The sequence below is a fragment of the Adiantum capillus-veneris genome, chromosome 15 (genome assembly GCF_014529385.1).
Source record: "Adiantum capillus-veneris isolate H3 chromosome 15, ASM1452938v2, whole genome shotgun sequence".
NCBI lineage: Eukaryota > Viridiplantae > Streptophyta > Polypodiopsida > Polypodiales > Pteridaceae > Adiantum > Adiantum capillus-veneris.
Genome location: NC_140945.1, coordinates 8390370 through 8406624, shown reverse-complemented (window position 1 = coordinate 8406624; position 16255 = coordinate 8390370). Strand labels below are relative to the sequence as shown.

The 16255-nt window shown below is 48.0% G+C and overlaps 1 protein-coding gene across 4 annotated transcripts in view; it reads right to left on the bottom strand.

Moving 5' to 3' along the window:
* APC7 (tetratricopeptide repeat (TPR)-containing protein) overlaps positions 1-16255 on the bottom strand; it is a 196991-nt gene that overhangs the window by 97027 nt on the left and 83709 nt on the right. The gene's annotated exons all lie outside the window — the stretch shown is intronic.

Sequence of the window (16255 nt, the reverse complement as noted above, 5' to 3'; positions counted from 1 at the left end):
ATCTGTAGCAATGAGGAGGTGCTTTCGATTGCCTGGTTAAGCTGGTGGAGAGATTCGACCGACAAAATTTAAACCCCAATGTTCATAGGGTAACCATGTCATTGAAACTTGTAACGGTCGGTTGGACTGCATAATGGGTTTGGGTGCACAATGCTGACATACATCACAAACCTTCACATAAGCATTTGCATCCGTAAACACATAGGGCCACCATGGTCCACTCTGTAGAACTTTTTGTGCGGTGATGTGACCAAGGTAATGGCCACCAGTGGGACCACTGTGGGCATTCTCACGACGCTGTGGTAACCACTAACCTTAGTTCTTGGTTTCTTTCCCTTAATTTTCCTGTAATTTTTGGGACCCTCTTTTTGAAGTCACAAATAGCCGGACATTGTGTGGCCAGTGTGAAACAGCCGATGGCCAAGAGTTTCACCCGCAGTCGGGAAGGGCAGGTCGCCACGAGATGGTCGGGCCAGTCGGCACTGAAATCCGAGCAGTAAAAGGATGTTTAGTCACAGTTCAAAGTCATTTAGGCCCCTCGCTACACTTTATACGTCGGTGGGTACTAGGAATTAACTCGAAAGAGGCAAACTCGACACATGGCAGCTCCGGGTGCACTTGCCAAACTCGTCTCAAGAGAGGGCGCCCAATTTGAGAAGAGAGGCTGATTTTCTGCATTGTGAGCCTACAGTGTGTGTATGAGTAGTGGGTGTAGGTGATCACAGCTTTAATAAAAAGCATGCCTTCTCCCTTGTCTCATGCAATGCGATCATTTGCTCTCATGAATCTCTCTCTCCCCTTTGCACATATGGTAATGCCCCACTAGTTGGGCTTTCAAATGACCATGTACAGTTTTGGGGTTATATGCGCGTTTGCCAAGGCTTCCTTTTGTATAGGAACCGGATTAGCTAATTGCTAATCCCCCACAGAGACGCACAGTTCCATCCTGAAGGATTGCAAAAACGGAGAGTTTTCTTGCGTGAAAACTCGTCTGTTTCAAAGGGGAATTGTCCCATTGCATGCGAGAGCACCTGAGACACTCGTAGACGTGTTCGCTCCGCCCAAAACGATCCAAAATAGAAAATTACAACCTGCTGTGTTTTTCTGCAGGTTTAGGGTTTCGCTCCTGAACTGCATGACAACGCCTTGGGAAAGCCTCGTGAAAGCCTTGGGTTGCTTAAATAGGGCTTTGGACACTTGATACTGACAAAACAAGGGATTACAACATGCTCAAATTGACCTGGAGCTCACCGGAAAGCTTCCGGAATGAGAGGGAAAGCGTCCTTGACGTGTACTTTTCACCTACACGGGTTTTTGCACCGTTATGATAGCAAAATTGGGTCAAAAAACTGCAATTACAGCCATGGACAGGATTGGACAGCTTGGTGAGAGTTAGGCGAAAGAGTTCGGATCCTTTAAAATGGACAGGGAACCAGTTTCCAAGCTATGCAACAGGTTTTTCCATCACCCACGGTACATCCTAGGTATTTCAGGGGTGGATCTGAGTTTCAAAGCATGGCAGGTTATGAGCCTCAAAACCAGCAAAATATGACGGGAACAGTGTTTCCGGGTATGCAAGGTATGACGCCAAACCCCATGTATGGTAATACTGGCATGCAGCAAGGGTTTCAGTGCAACCAGGGCCAGTTTGGGGTGCCAAACGGTAATTTTGGCATGGCTGGTTTTTCCGACCAGCAGGCACATATGGCACCAGTGACGCAAAATGTCAATGGCCAAGGGGGGACCGATGATCCCTATTACAGAACCCATGTTGCAAACAATTCCCTATGACAATTTGGGAGCACTAGAAAAGCAAAAAGCCTACAAAGAAGGTGGTGCAGCTGTCAAGTTTGAAACTTTCGGCGGCTTGAAGCGTCCCAGGGGTCAGAAAAGGCAAACAGAGATGTCTGAAGAACAGCCTAAACCCACGATAGGTCTACTTCCAGATATGGTGGGTGATACGCCAAGTTTAGATGCTAGTGAGTTATGCAAATCGTGGAGTAAATTCAGAGACCAGACAACACTTATATTCTTTGATCTACGTGCTAAAGCAAACTTTATCTCACCAGAAATGGACATCAAGTAGCGCATCAAAGCTAAAGAGATGGGGTACACAACAAAGACAAGGTTGGCATGTCCTGGCCATTCTGAGTGTGTTACGCCTATCATTGGAAAGCTGCGTATGCATATTCAATCATATGTGGACACAGAGGAATTTTATCATACCACTGGAAGGGTACGATGTGCTGTTGCGAATCTCGTGGACCTCAAGAAGTCCTTTGTGGTCCAATGTCATGCGTGTGGCAATAGTATTGGGGGAGTGTTAATGCAAGATGCTCGAGTAGTGGCTTATGAGAGCAAAATCTTGCAAGCGCCAGAAAACACTATGCAAATCTATTGAAGGGGATCGGGGAGCACCACAAACGGAGAGTGAGAGAGAGAGAGAAGGAGACACACAACACAGATATGGGTGGGGAGACTCCAAAGAGTGAGCAGCCCCCTATACACTTATGCTATGTATAAGGTATACAAGTCAGTGGGCGCCCAGACTCTGGGCGGCCGGGCAAGGCACAAACGCCTATACCCCAACAACCTCCCACTTAAAGGCGACTGTGCCTTTAAGCAAGGGAACCTAGTCTAAAGACTACAAAAGGTGAGAGAAAACCGCTCTCAATCGATGCCCACTGGCTGGCTGTGATCGTGTGCATCCGGCTGTCCTGCTCCCGTGTAAGTCCATACACCACCAGACGTACCGCACACGTATTGCAAGTATGTACGCAATACCTGCATATCTCCCTCGTGCACACGATGCTCCCAACTGACAAACGACTGACAACCCCAACTGCCACTGCAGCTGCGATATCCGGTCTCAAGATCAATATCTCATACATGAGACCACCGAATGCCGATGCAATGCTAGCGGGCCCTGCTAGCTCTACGGAGCATGCATCAATATATATATCCCTGGCAATAGGCATCTCTGACTGACAAGGCGCGTCAGCCACATGCATCTCCTGACTGTCCTCAAAAGACGCATCAACCTGTCGTGCAACCTCAGAGCAAACCAGCTGCTCTAGATGTCTGCTGGAAGACATATCCTGCACAACTATATCCCCATGCTCACTGTCGAGCATAGAAAGGAATGACTGCATAATCGCTGACATCTCAGCCTCCTCTGCAATCATCCACTACAAACATGACCACTCAATCTGCTGTGACTCACTAGAGCTCTCATGCTCTAACTCCGTATGCATAGACTCTTGCACAACGTCCTCCTGTCGTGACTCACTAGAGCAAGACCGCTCTACCTGTCTATCCTGCATAGAAGTATCTCGCACAACTAACTCTCTGCTTTGCTCAGTCACTAGCAAAGCATGCATGTCTGACTCTGTCACCTCTCTGTGTGACTGCTCAAGTCGTGCCCCAACTGTGTGCACAACGAGCTCACTACTCTGCACTCCATGCAAAGCATCCTGCAACCCACAAGCAAAAGAGACTCGCCTGCTCTCTCGCTCTCTACCTGGCTGCGTGATCACAGAGACAACACCGTCTCTCGCGTGATCCACATGCAATGGGTAACCTGTACCACTCCTGGCACCTCTCGCAATCACTAGCGAACCCAAATGCATCACAAAATCTCGCTCTCGTAGCGAAATCTGACATCCACAATCTCTAAGCTGACCAATCGAGATCAAACTCACTGTCAAATCTGGTACATAGCACACATGTCGTAACAAGTAAGATGCACCACTCGGTAATGACAGTCACACATCTCCTGCACCTGCTATCGCATGCACCGATCCATCGGTCAAACGTACACTGTCAAGCATCCTGCTAGAATAGCTACAAAACCATGCACGATGCGGCATGACATGAAACATAGCATCTGCGTCTAGCAACCACTGCGAAGGGAGTGCACTATCCACATGTATAGCATCTCGTGCATAGCTCGAGGTAAAAGTGACATCCCCGTCACTAGTATACTCCGACACTACATGTGCCTCAACTGTCAAAGCAACTGAGTCCATGGCATCACTACATACATCTCTGAGACTACCATGTCTCCTACGATGTCGCATACGACAAAAACAACGCCGTCTAACGTGTCCAGAATGACCACAATACCAACATGTCACCTGTCGGCGTGCTCGTGAATGTACATGTCTCACACGAGTCCGTGATGACTCAGATCTATCATACATATCATGTAATCTGCGCCAAAGTGCTCTCGAAGTAGTCTCATACATAACAAGAGCATATACAGATTCCGCAAGGTGCAAAGAGAGCGTAGATAGTGCCATCTCCTCTAGCTCCTGCCACTGATCGTCAGACATGTTTGAAGGTCTACCTGCATCACCACTCAATGGTCGATGCAACCCTCGCTGTGTCAATGCGTCAAGCATACGCTCTCTCCATGCCGCAAAGTCTGACCCATCAAACATGCGCATCTGTGAGAGGTCACAATCTGATCGATCACCTGTCTCTGCCATGAGCACAATGTAGCAAACTAGAAAGCAAAACCACCTCACCAACAACACCTGAAAACTGTCTACCAATATGGCCAGAAACACAATGTAAAACCTGTGAGACACACTCCAAAATAGAGCTCCCACAATGTCAATACAAGTCAGCCCTAAACTGGCTCGAATCGCATCAACAAAAGTCTCCAAATATGGCTCAAAACCTGATGCAAAGTTGCACCAATAATCGTGCAAAACCTTGCACAAAATCACAAGTCAATATGACTCAATCGCGCATAAATATCTGACAAAATTTTGGCAGAGTCTCCTTTGTAACTGGAGCAAAATCTCAACAATAAACCTCAAAGAGACAATAATATATGCCACAATGGCCAATTCGGGAATAAACTCGACCGGAATCACCTCACAAAGTCATACATATGAGCATACCCGCTCTTGCCGGAGTACCACTCAACGGCACCTCAAATGACATACATGTGAGTGATGATTGCTGCCAAAATACCTTTCAATCGATGACCAAATTTCTGCCAGATAACTATAGCAACATTTCGCAAAACCTTGCAAGATCTGCCAGATAACTATAGCAACATTTCGCAAAACCTTGCAAGATCTGTCGCTATGCGCAATACGACATACGGCACACAAGGACATACACAAGTGACTCCAAACTCCAACCAAATGATGACTGAAAAGCACCTGTCAAAGTGGGAGTAAACTCAACCACTAAACTGTCAAAGAGCAACCTACGGATACGTAGAAGTTATGGCGAGAACCTGGATAAAATCCAACAGAGTTTCTTCTATAAATTGAGCCAAATCTCAAATAATCTCAGCCATAAACAAATACACAAATCCATATATGGCATACATAAACCGCCAAGACCATGGCAACATAGCTCACTCTCGCATGAGTGGCTCTCTGGACAAATGCATATCCAAAAACCTGTATACACCTATGAATTTGCTGGTTGCTGCAGAAAATACTCCGTGTGTGTGAGTCATACCAAAAACAGTGTTTTTGGGACCCGAAAGTGCACAAATAAACCTGCTGCTGTACCTGCTGTAATTCAAAGCATAATTTCAGCAAATAGACATCACCATCGCGTCCGGAGCGTGCCAAAACCCTGACCTAGACTCTTGGATCATGTAGATCTGACTCTGTATGACGGAGCTACGCAAAAAACTGTGTTTTAGAGCCCGAAAATGGCAAAAACGAGCTGCACACAGTCTTGAACCTGCTCCTGCTCCACTCTGCATGATGCAATGTCCTCTCAATGCAAGCTCCAACGCAAGAGCTCTGCCACAACAGCATCCAAGCACTCGAATGTCAAGCTCTCCTCCGCCGAGCACTTCTCTAACGAGCTCCACTGAGCTCAAAAGCTCCTCTCACCAAGGAAGCCGCAACCGCCTCCTCGACCAAGCTTGACCACACCAAGCTCCTAAGCTCCAAAGACAATGCTCCTCAAGCTAAAATCGCTCTCCGTGAAACTCCGCGATCGAACTCCACCGTCGAGAGCGAGCGAGCTATCGCCTCGAAGCTCTCAAAGCCGTCGTGCTCTCCGCGGTCACCATAGCTCTGATACCAATTGAAGGGGATCGGCGAGCACCACAGACGGAGAGTGGAGAGAGAGAGAAGGAGACACACAACACAGATATGGGTGGGGAGACTCCAAAGAGTGAGCAGCCCCCTATACACTTATGCTATGTATAAGGTATACAAGTCAGTGGGCGCACAGACTCTGGGCGGCCGGGCAAGGCACAGACGCCTATACCCCAACATCTATGGGAAAGAGCTATTGGCCGTGATTCATGCCCTTTCAAGTTGAAGCACTACCTGTTAGGTGCTGATTTTGTTGTCCAAACAGATCATCAAACCGTGCGATACTTCTTGACACAATCAAAGTTATCCGAAAAGCACGTGCGATGGGCAAACATTCTCTCTATGTTCCACTTTCAGATTCTGCATGTGGAAGGCAAGAAGAATGTTGTGGTTGATGCGTTATCAAGAAAGCCGCAAATTTCAGTTGTGTCGATTCCTTATCATCATGAGCTTGATGACATGAAGCAACAGTATGCTACTGGTGAGCATTTTGCAAGGACCTTTGCAAGATTGTCCGGCCAGTCGGCACTAAAATCTAGCTTGCTTCTTTCGTCGCACAAGGCGTCGGAAAGCAATCCGAGACTGTCTGTAAGTGATGACTCCTAAAAGAAGATCCCTCTGAAGCTGGGCTCTCATCTCTCTGCACTCCTCATCCTACCAACTATTCTGGGGCATGCTCCCAAAATGTCGTCTCCTGCCCGACTGAGTGTGGGGGTATGCCACTGATGCAGCGCCATGCAATGTCTCAGTCAGTAGAGTGGTGCACTCCTCCACTGAGAGGCTTGTACCATTTGTGCCAGATGTGCCTTGCAATAGACGGTCCCAGATCTCCTTTGTATAAATTAAATCAGTCTCTGGTGTAAATGTATATCGGGCGTGTGACCTGCCTCCTGATGTCTGGGTTGTACTATACTGAAATTTTACGGACAGTGTCAAGAGAGCATGATCTACTCCTATGCCCTCTGGCTTGGCTCCCACTATGAAATCCTGAATGCAGGGGACAAAGCTCGGTTGTGTCATAACATAATCCACTGTAGTGGCCCCATGTCTGTATGGAAAGCATGTGAAACCGGCTGCTCCAAGAAATCGTTGTAAGCCATTAAGTATGGCTAATCCATGTGTAGTCGTCATTTCCATGAGGTATCTCCCATACTCCGTCTGCTCTTTGTCATTTAAGCATCTATCAAGTCCCAACTCACCCACATCCAGCTCTTTAAGCATCTCATTTGAAGTGTCGTAGAAGACTGTCTGCGAGTTGCCCGTTCGGGCATTGAAGTCCCCTAGGAGAATGATATCACCATCCCTAGAAAACTCCCATATGTCATCATCTAGTATAGAGGAAGGCGACTGCCCTCTAGATGCAGCATACACTGATGTACTGTGAGGAAAGTAACATATGGCAATATATCGGAATCGACCTGTGTCAGCTCTCAGTCTCACCCACATATATCTAGCATGATCATCTCTTCGTACAATATGCAGTAATGGTTGTAGTTCCTCTCTGAATAGCACTGCTACTTTTCTTGAACCTCTACTCCCATGCTCAGATCTCGCATTTGTCCTGTGAGCTGTCTCCCACCTGTATCCCACCACATGTGGCATCACCTGTCCAGCGGCCTGATGAGTCTCTGAGAAGAATACAATATCCTTCTCTTTGAAAATGTCCTCACATGCACCCATGTCCAACCTCATCGACCCATTACAATTTCAGGTAGCCATCTTCAGTGTGGTCCCATAGGTCTCGCACCGTCATACAATGCGCCGCTCTAAAATCACCACCCATCCATCTCTGTAGAAGGCCATCTTTCCCTTCTCCCTTGCCGTTGTAATCTCTGGCATTACCTCTCTCATATGTGCGAGTTGTGAGAGAGTCAGGTCATCACCGAGGAAAATACCTGTCTTTTTGAGAGTAGGCCTCTTCCTCAAGAATTCCTTCTTCTCTTCCAACGAGGGGAAGCGTAGTATGAGAGCTCTCCCCTTTGAAGACTCTCGCGTGCCATCACTTTTCTTACCTTCCCTCCATGCCTTTGTGTGCAAAGGCTTCTCCATCCCCATCATGGATGTAAGGCTTGTGACCTCTTTCTCCACATTGTTTATGTCCTTGAGACCAGTCACTCTCACATGAAGTGCTCGCATCCGCCTTCTTTGTTCCTCTTCGAGGGTCATGTTGATAAGCGTCGGTGTACAAGGAGTTTCTTGACCTTTCCCTTTCTTGGCGACCTCCATCCATTTTTCGGCCTCATCCGCCTTTTTCTGTGTCCTTGTTATCATCTCCGCCCATGAAGATGTCTTTGCCACACTCAGTTTCTCTTCCTCTATGATCATCCTTACCCATTTCTTGATTTCCATGATTTCATCTATTACCGAGGGTTGAAATTCGCCTTCCTCTAGTCCACTGCTTACTCTATCAACAAGCTCATGTTTAAGGGCTGAGACTTCTTTTTTTAGTGTCCCCATCTCGGCGTTTGGGTTCTCCTGTTTGAGGGCTGAGACTTCTTCTTTGAGTGTCTGTATTTCTGCGTTAAGGCTCTCTTTCTCCTTCTTCCATTGTGCACCTTCATTGAAGACCATCTGAAGGAGGTTGGCCTTCTCCTTCCACCATCCTTCCATCTCTCTTTTCCACTCCTTCATTTCCCTCTCCATCTGCGCCATCCACTTGTTCGTGAGCATGAAGGTTGCCTTTGCTCACGACTTGCAAACAACTGAGACATTGACGGCTTCCGTGTCCTATGCAAGGGAGATTGCTTCCATGTTTTGTCGTTCAAGAGATGTATCGGGCTCACTTACCATTTCGCACACAGAACTTTCCACTGAATCCTACGTGTATGATGTCGCGTATTATGCGACAACTGAGCTACGCGTATGATGTCTTCCCAGCTACATGTAGGATGCCTGACCTCCTACGCGTAGGATGCTTGCTGACCTACGCGTAGGATGACTGACCTACATGTAGAATTATGACCTACGCGTATGGTGTCTATTGACCTACGAGTATGATGACCCGGGTTCCTACGCGTATGGAGTAAAAGCGCCTACCTGTGTGAATTATGTTGCCGCCTACGCGTATGATGATGCCGCCCGTGCGCTCTTGCCGCCGTCTATGCGTATGATGTCTCCGTCTGCATTGTTTCCGCCTAAGTATCTGACCGCCAGCTTCTGCTGTCCAGCTAGGGGGCAAGGGGCAGCATCGCGAAGGGGGGCAAAAGTAGGGGACAGGGGGCTGCAGCGCGCAGGGGGCGAGGCTGCAGGGGGTGGGGTGCAGGGGGTGACGCGAGCAGGCAGGGGAGGGGCAGACAGGGCGCGAGCAAGGGGTCAGGGCGTGAGCAGTAGGTGACGCGAGCAGGTAGGGGCGGGCAGACAGGGCGCGAGCAGGCAGGGGTGAGAGAGAGAGAGAGAGAGAGAGAGAGAGAGAGAGAGAGAGAGAGAGAGAGAGGGGCCAGTTGTAAACAGACTCGGCAAAGATGGAGCTGGTAAGCCCAGATACAACAAAGTTGATGGGGCTTATTGAAGAGGCAATCTTACAAAGGCCTTGAAGGTATAAGAGGCAACTTTTGTTCTACGAGCCAATGCTCTGGCATGGTTGACAAGTCTAGTGAGAATGAAGGCGCACAGAGAGAGAGAGAGAGAGAGAGAGAGAGATGAAATGAAATGTTATATTTTAAAGGCCAATGACCTATGAGACCAAAAGGTCACATCCATCCGCAACTCTAGTACTATGTCTAGGAAGCATAAAAATAAGAAAATAAATGAGGGTACCTAGAGTGGGAGGAATGTACGCCTACCCTATATTCTCATCATCATCATCGTCATCACATAATACATCATCTCAGAACATATGGGATGGGGTACAATCACCTGAGGGCTAATGAGTTGTACAATGGAGAAAGTAAATAAAGGTGATCATCCCATAAACTCTTTCATGGATCTCTACAATATGGCCTCAATGTCCTCCATAGTCAGCTCTCTAGGGTGGCATGCTCCATGTCGCTCAATGATGCTCTGTAGCCTCCGATGTATATGATGTGACGATCCTTGCATCCTCGGGCATCGTGAGTGGCCCACTAGCTGGCAGAGTGTGATTGGGTAAGCCGTGATGGGCCATCTGTAAATTGTAGTGATTTGCCTGAGTATGAATTCTCCATGTGTGGGTCCTTTGCTCCTAAGGGTAGTCTCTCTGAGTCTACGGACCACGAGCAAGAAAAGACCTAGGCACCTTTGGTCATAGTAATCCATGCTACAGGCTAAGGGGGCAAAGCCCTCCCTGAATAAGCAATGAAAGCGCCTACAGATCTCATCTTGTGTTGTGCACTGGCAGAGATATAATGCTCCTTTGTCTTTGGCTCACTCTAGAAAACCTGGCATGTCCTCTCCTCTGAGGATATACCTCTATATTGGCTGGTCTCTATCTCCAACTGGTGAGATAAGGTGCATAACTGCCTAATAACACATTTAATGCCATGAGATAGGTGGGTGTTCATATACTTGGGGTATGAGATAAACCCATCAACTGTTGTGCAAAGAAGATGGTCTCAATAAAAAGCCACTCTTCGTCTCCAACTCATGTGACGGAGATAGCGAAGTCCTCCTAGTATCCAGCCGACCAAGATCATGTCTCATAATTCTGCTAAATGTGTGAGGGTGAGGGATGGTGCATCCACGGAATACTTAAAAGGGGGCACCCTGTCCATACTACATCCATGTAGCTCAAACCAAGATAATATCATGTCTGATAATCCTGCTAAATGTGTGAGGGTGAGGGATGGTGCATCCACGGAATACTTAAAAGGGGGCACCCTGTCCATACTACATCCATGTAGCTCAAACCAAGATAATATTATTTCAAGCCAACGTGAAGTATCACCCTGAATCGCCAACTCTAGCAATCACTCAAGCGTTCGTCATGCGTTTTTGTCATGTGGGAGTTCCCATGTGCTATGAATGAAAACCACTGATCTAGCAAGAGTCTCCACTACGATTGATGGTGCACTCATCTCAACTCTAATAATCTCATTTGGCACCAACGATTTCTCCCGGATCAGCCTAGAGATCATGGATGCAAGTGGTCTCTCCATCAATCTCCATCCATCATATGTGCGCCTTGATCTATTATAATGATCCAGGCTAGGCCCCATATATGCACTCCATAAAACATGGTAGAAGTGACCAAAGTATCAAATATCCACAGGTTAGTGTGTGGCTCCTATAACTGCACGTGTAAATATATCCTCTCTAGTCCTCTAAATGCGGGTACCTAAAGTGCGTAGGTATGTAAGCCTAACCTACATCCTCATCATCATCACATAATTCACCAGCTCAAAACATATGGGGAGGGGTACAATCACATGTGGGCTAATGAGGTGCACAATGGAGAAAGTAGACAATGTTGATCATCCCATGAACTCTCCCATGAGTCTCTACAGTATGGCCTCAATGTCCTCCATGGCAGCACTCGGGGGGGGGGGGGGGGGGGGGGTGGTCTTGGTGTCGCTCAATAATGCTCCGTAACCTACGACGTCGACAACATCTACACTATAAGATCCTCACATCCACGGGCGTCACGAACGGCCAAGGTGGGTAGCTCGATCAGGAAGAATGCCCCGACGAGGGTGTGATTGGGTAACCTGTGATGGGCCATCCCGAGTAGTCCCTCTATAAAAAGTAGTGATCTCCCTCTGTATAGATCCTCTATGTGTAGGTCCTTTGCTCCTAAGGGTAGTCTCTATCAGTCTACGGATCTCTGGCAAGAAGAGACTGTAGCAAGGCTACATTGTCACTGGCGGGACAAGCAGTTAGTTATAGTTGGGCTGGGTTTCACTCTCACCTGGCCGGTGACACGTGGCAGGGATACGGGTGCAGTCGACATCGTGGCCAGCGCACCACCACAGTTCAGAGATAGACTTAGCTAGAGTGGATATTTTGTAGCCGTTGGTGGCTCTTCATGTTTGTATATATCAATAGTTGGTTTCGATCCACTTTGTATGGTTAGCGTCTAGTCTCGAGTCCTGAGTCTAGAGTTCTACAAGACACTGGCACTTCCCTGCACATTGGAACCTCCACATCCCCATTGTACCTTGAGTCTTGAGCTTGGAGTTGTGTGTGCTGCCAGCCAGAGTTGTATGGTTCTTTGAGCTTGTTGAGTTCCATTGAATTGAGTCTGCAGTTGTGTTTTGAGTCGTGTCGTGTCTTGAGTCATATTCCATGTGTGTTTCAGTCATGTTCCTGTGTGATGTTCTTCTATTGAAGTGAGGTTTCATGCATACTGCACGGAGGAGCACCCACTCTAGAGAGCACGACACTTTTTCCTCGCTACAGATGCTCTCATTTCTGCCACGCCCGGTGGGATCTCAACCGAACTCTCACTCCGTCGAAAGTCGAGTCGAGGAGCTACTTGGTTTTGATTGGTTTGCACAGGTCTGGGCCTGCTTCAGCTTGGTCTCGTCTAGTTTTCCCTCGACCTGCTTAGTTTTCAACCTGCTCGTCTAGACCTGCTTGTCTAGTCTCTCGTCCTGGTCCAGTAGTCTCTCGGCTTGGTCTAGTCCTCTCTCATCCACGACTAGCCAAGAGGTCTAGTCACTCGCCCTGGTCTACAGGAGTCTGGACCAGTGTTCAGTAAGTTAAAGGTCTTCGTGCCCAAAGCTTGGGTGGATTGTTGGCTACTACATGACACATACAAGGCAGTCAAAAGAGCGACAAAGCCCACTACTAAGTCCTTTGAAGTACTACCACAGGAAGCGTTAACCCTTCTTGCCAAGCAGAAGTCCACCAGCCCCATTACCCCTACCTTCCCCTCAACCAATTCTACACCTCTCCCATCAATAAACTTCTCATCCCCCGTGTTACAGCAAGCTCCAGTGCAACAAGCTCCTGCACAGAGCGCCATGGAGGAGCTCACAAGCATTCTAGCTAAGGTGAATATTAAGTTTCCGATTTTCAAGGGTCTCTCCACAAAGGATGCCGACGACCATGCCCGGAGGTTTGTCTTTCTCTGCAGAGGTCGTGGCCTCAACCGAGAAGATGCCTACTTAGTACTCTTCCCATCTACCTTGATGGCTTAGCAGACAAGTGGTACACCGTACAGTCAGTTTGCTGAAAACCAATTTACTACTTGGGCCACATTAAGAGAAAAATTTTGTGAAGCTTTCACACCAGGGGACTTATAAGAAAAGGTTCTGGATGAGTTGGCCAACCTGATCCTTCAGCCCCAAGAGACTTTTACAAAACTCATGACCAAAACAAAGTCTCTGGTAGACAAGCTTCCTCAGCAAGCAACCAGGTGAGTTTATGGTCAAGAAATGGGTAGAGAAGGCTCTTCCAAAGACTTCTCAGCAAAAACTCAAAGAGCATTTCCGACCTGACTCCAACCTGGAGGAGTTTGTTGTTGCTACTACTAGGATAGAGGGGGCAAGGAAGCTGTTTACCGACTCTTCTCACGTCGAGACTACCTTTGTACTCTTGGAAAGTCCATCTGACGTAGGGAACTTGAAGCCCTAAAGTTAGAGCGCGCTCTTCAGGAGGACAAATCAATCTCTCTTAAACAAGAGAAGTCCCCACATCACGAGGCTTTGGATCAAATCAAGAGAGAGCTAGAAGAGCTTAGGTCTCAACGGGAGTCTAAGGCTATGGTATGGTGTAGCTCATGCCGCTCTCCAGGACACCCTCCACAGGACTGCCTTCTTCGCGCTTATAGCCACTATTGCGAAAATTTTGGACATGAAGACAAGGATTGCTACTATATCAAGGGATTGTAGCAAATACAACAAAGTCTCGGTCCTACTCTCCAACAGGGGTTAGCACCAACATCCAACATGGTTTCCCCCTATGGCCATCCAAACTACATGCCACCTTTGCTAAATACCCCTACTGTCCAAGTACTATCCGTCTCAAAGTTTTTATCATACTCATGCTCCCTCAGCCCCTCAAAGCTTCTACACCTCAACCTCCAACTCCATGCTACAGGAGCAGAGACCACCTCGTCCCCCGTTTTGTGCATCAAATCCGCCCATCTTATGTTACAGATGCCGAGAATATGGGCATTTCCGAAGTAAATGTCCTTTACCTGAAGGGTCTCCTCCTTGCCGTCATTGCCCTCAGTCTAAGGACCACTACAGTAAGGATTGTCCCAAGCAAAGGGCATCCTCGTCTTCAGGCTCAACTCAGAACCAACAAGAATTCACATTCCCGAAGACCAATCTGATCGCAATGAACACCAACCCTCAGCCATCACCTGCTACTGATGCAGTTAGGCCACAACAAGTGGGGGAGCTTGTTGACGTCCTCACTCGGGCACAAAGAGCAGCTCTTAGTCTCAGCTTGCCAACAAGTCCATCTCGTCCACCTCCACTTCCCCCTCCTAGTACACCTGACCCAATTGGTGAGCAATTCAATAGTGCTAAAAGACGCCCTCCCTCCATGCAAACTGATATTGATGGGGCCTTTTTGGAAGCAGTGGCTAATTTGCAACAGATCAAAATTCCAAAGGAAGCCCAAATCAAAAGCACCAGGCCGACAGGAGAAGCCATCTTAAAGAACACTTCAGCAAGTGTCACTTTATGACATGCTCCGCCTCGATGTAAATCTAAGAAGTGACACCCTTACAGTCATTCACTCTGTACCCAGGTGCACAACCTAGTGGCGGGCACCTCCCTGTTCAGCCCTCAGAGTCCTACATGATTTCCTATCCGCCGCTCCCTTCACTGATTACAAGAGTCCTCGTCTCACTGTATCTACTCATGGGCGTCAATTCTCCGGTGTCATTGTCGATGGTGGATCTAGCATCCATCGGATGCCAGAGTTCACTATGATGGCGTTAGCTCAGCAACCTACCCGCCCTACCCTCTTCACAGTTACATTGGCTGACCAGAGGACAGTCTACCCAGTGGGCATAGTAGACAAGGTGCCTATACAGGTACATGACTTCATGTTCAACTTGGATTTTGTTGTGGTTCGTCTTCCCGAGGTCGAGGGAGGTTTTCCCTTGCTCATCGGTAGACCATGGTTGTGGCACACAAAGGCACTTCACGATCGGAAAACAAACGCCATGTGGATTCATACTCCTAGCTCCCAATGCAACCAATTCGACTTGAAGGAGGTATGGATCCGGTGGTTCATCATAATTCTTTGTCAGTGGAGTCCAAGCCCGACATAGATCAATCTACCACACCAGATGGGTCCGACGAAGATCTTCTGCAATGGTTGGAGGCTACCACATCGCTGCCATGCTATGTGGTCTCTACTCAACCATTGCTTGAGTATCCACCCTCTTTCCCTGCTCCTCTAGCTGCGATCAGTGAGCCACACCCTACAGATGCAAGTGAGACAGTCACTGAGGACCATACTTCTATGGGCCCTCACTGGAAGCCATCTGTCTTGGTGAACCTATAACACACCACAGAAGGGGAAAGAAATCTCCTTTGCAGGAGTTCACCACCGCCTCACATCTTCCCTTATCCTCCTCTATACCCAATTCTTCAACCGCATCAAGGCCCCCTTCTATGTCTGAGGATTTACCCTTCGAGGAGCTTCAGCAAGGCTGGTTACAGGAAGAGTATGCTGATTTTCACATAGATTAGACACTGGCCCATGATGTTTCAAAGCTACAAGCAGCGGCTCAATCTTCATCCTCTGATGCACCCTAACCAGCGACACCTTCGGACCCGGACAAAGAAGTCAATCTAGGCGACCCTGACGACCCTCAACACATCCTCCTAGCCTCTTGGTTATGGGATCATCCCGCGCTACTCGATCAGGTAGTCTCATTTATGCACTCCTTTAAAGATGTTTTTGCCTGGTCTTACAAGGATTTGGAAGGAATCCCACCAGAACTAGGTGTCCATACTATCCCTGTGGTTGAAGGGGCCAAGCCAGTTAGAGGCCCGGCTTACAAGCTCATCCCGAAGTATACCGAAGCTGTCAAGAAAGAGCTACAAAAGATGCAAGAAGCAGGGATCATTGTGCCAGTGGAGCACTCTGAGTAGTTATCACCCATGGTCATTGTGCCTAAAAAGCAATCAAATAAAATCCGTGTGTGGGTCGACCACTGCGCGCTGAACAAGGTAACTATCCCAGATGGTTTCCCCACCCCCTTCATTGAGCGTGTGCTTGAAGATGTAGCAGGGCACGTACTGTACAGTGTCATGGATGGCTTTAGTGGTTACAATCAGTTAGGCATTCATCCG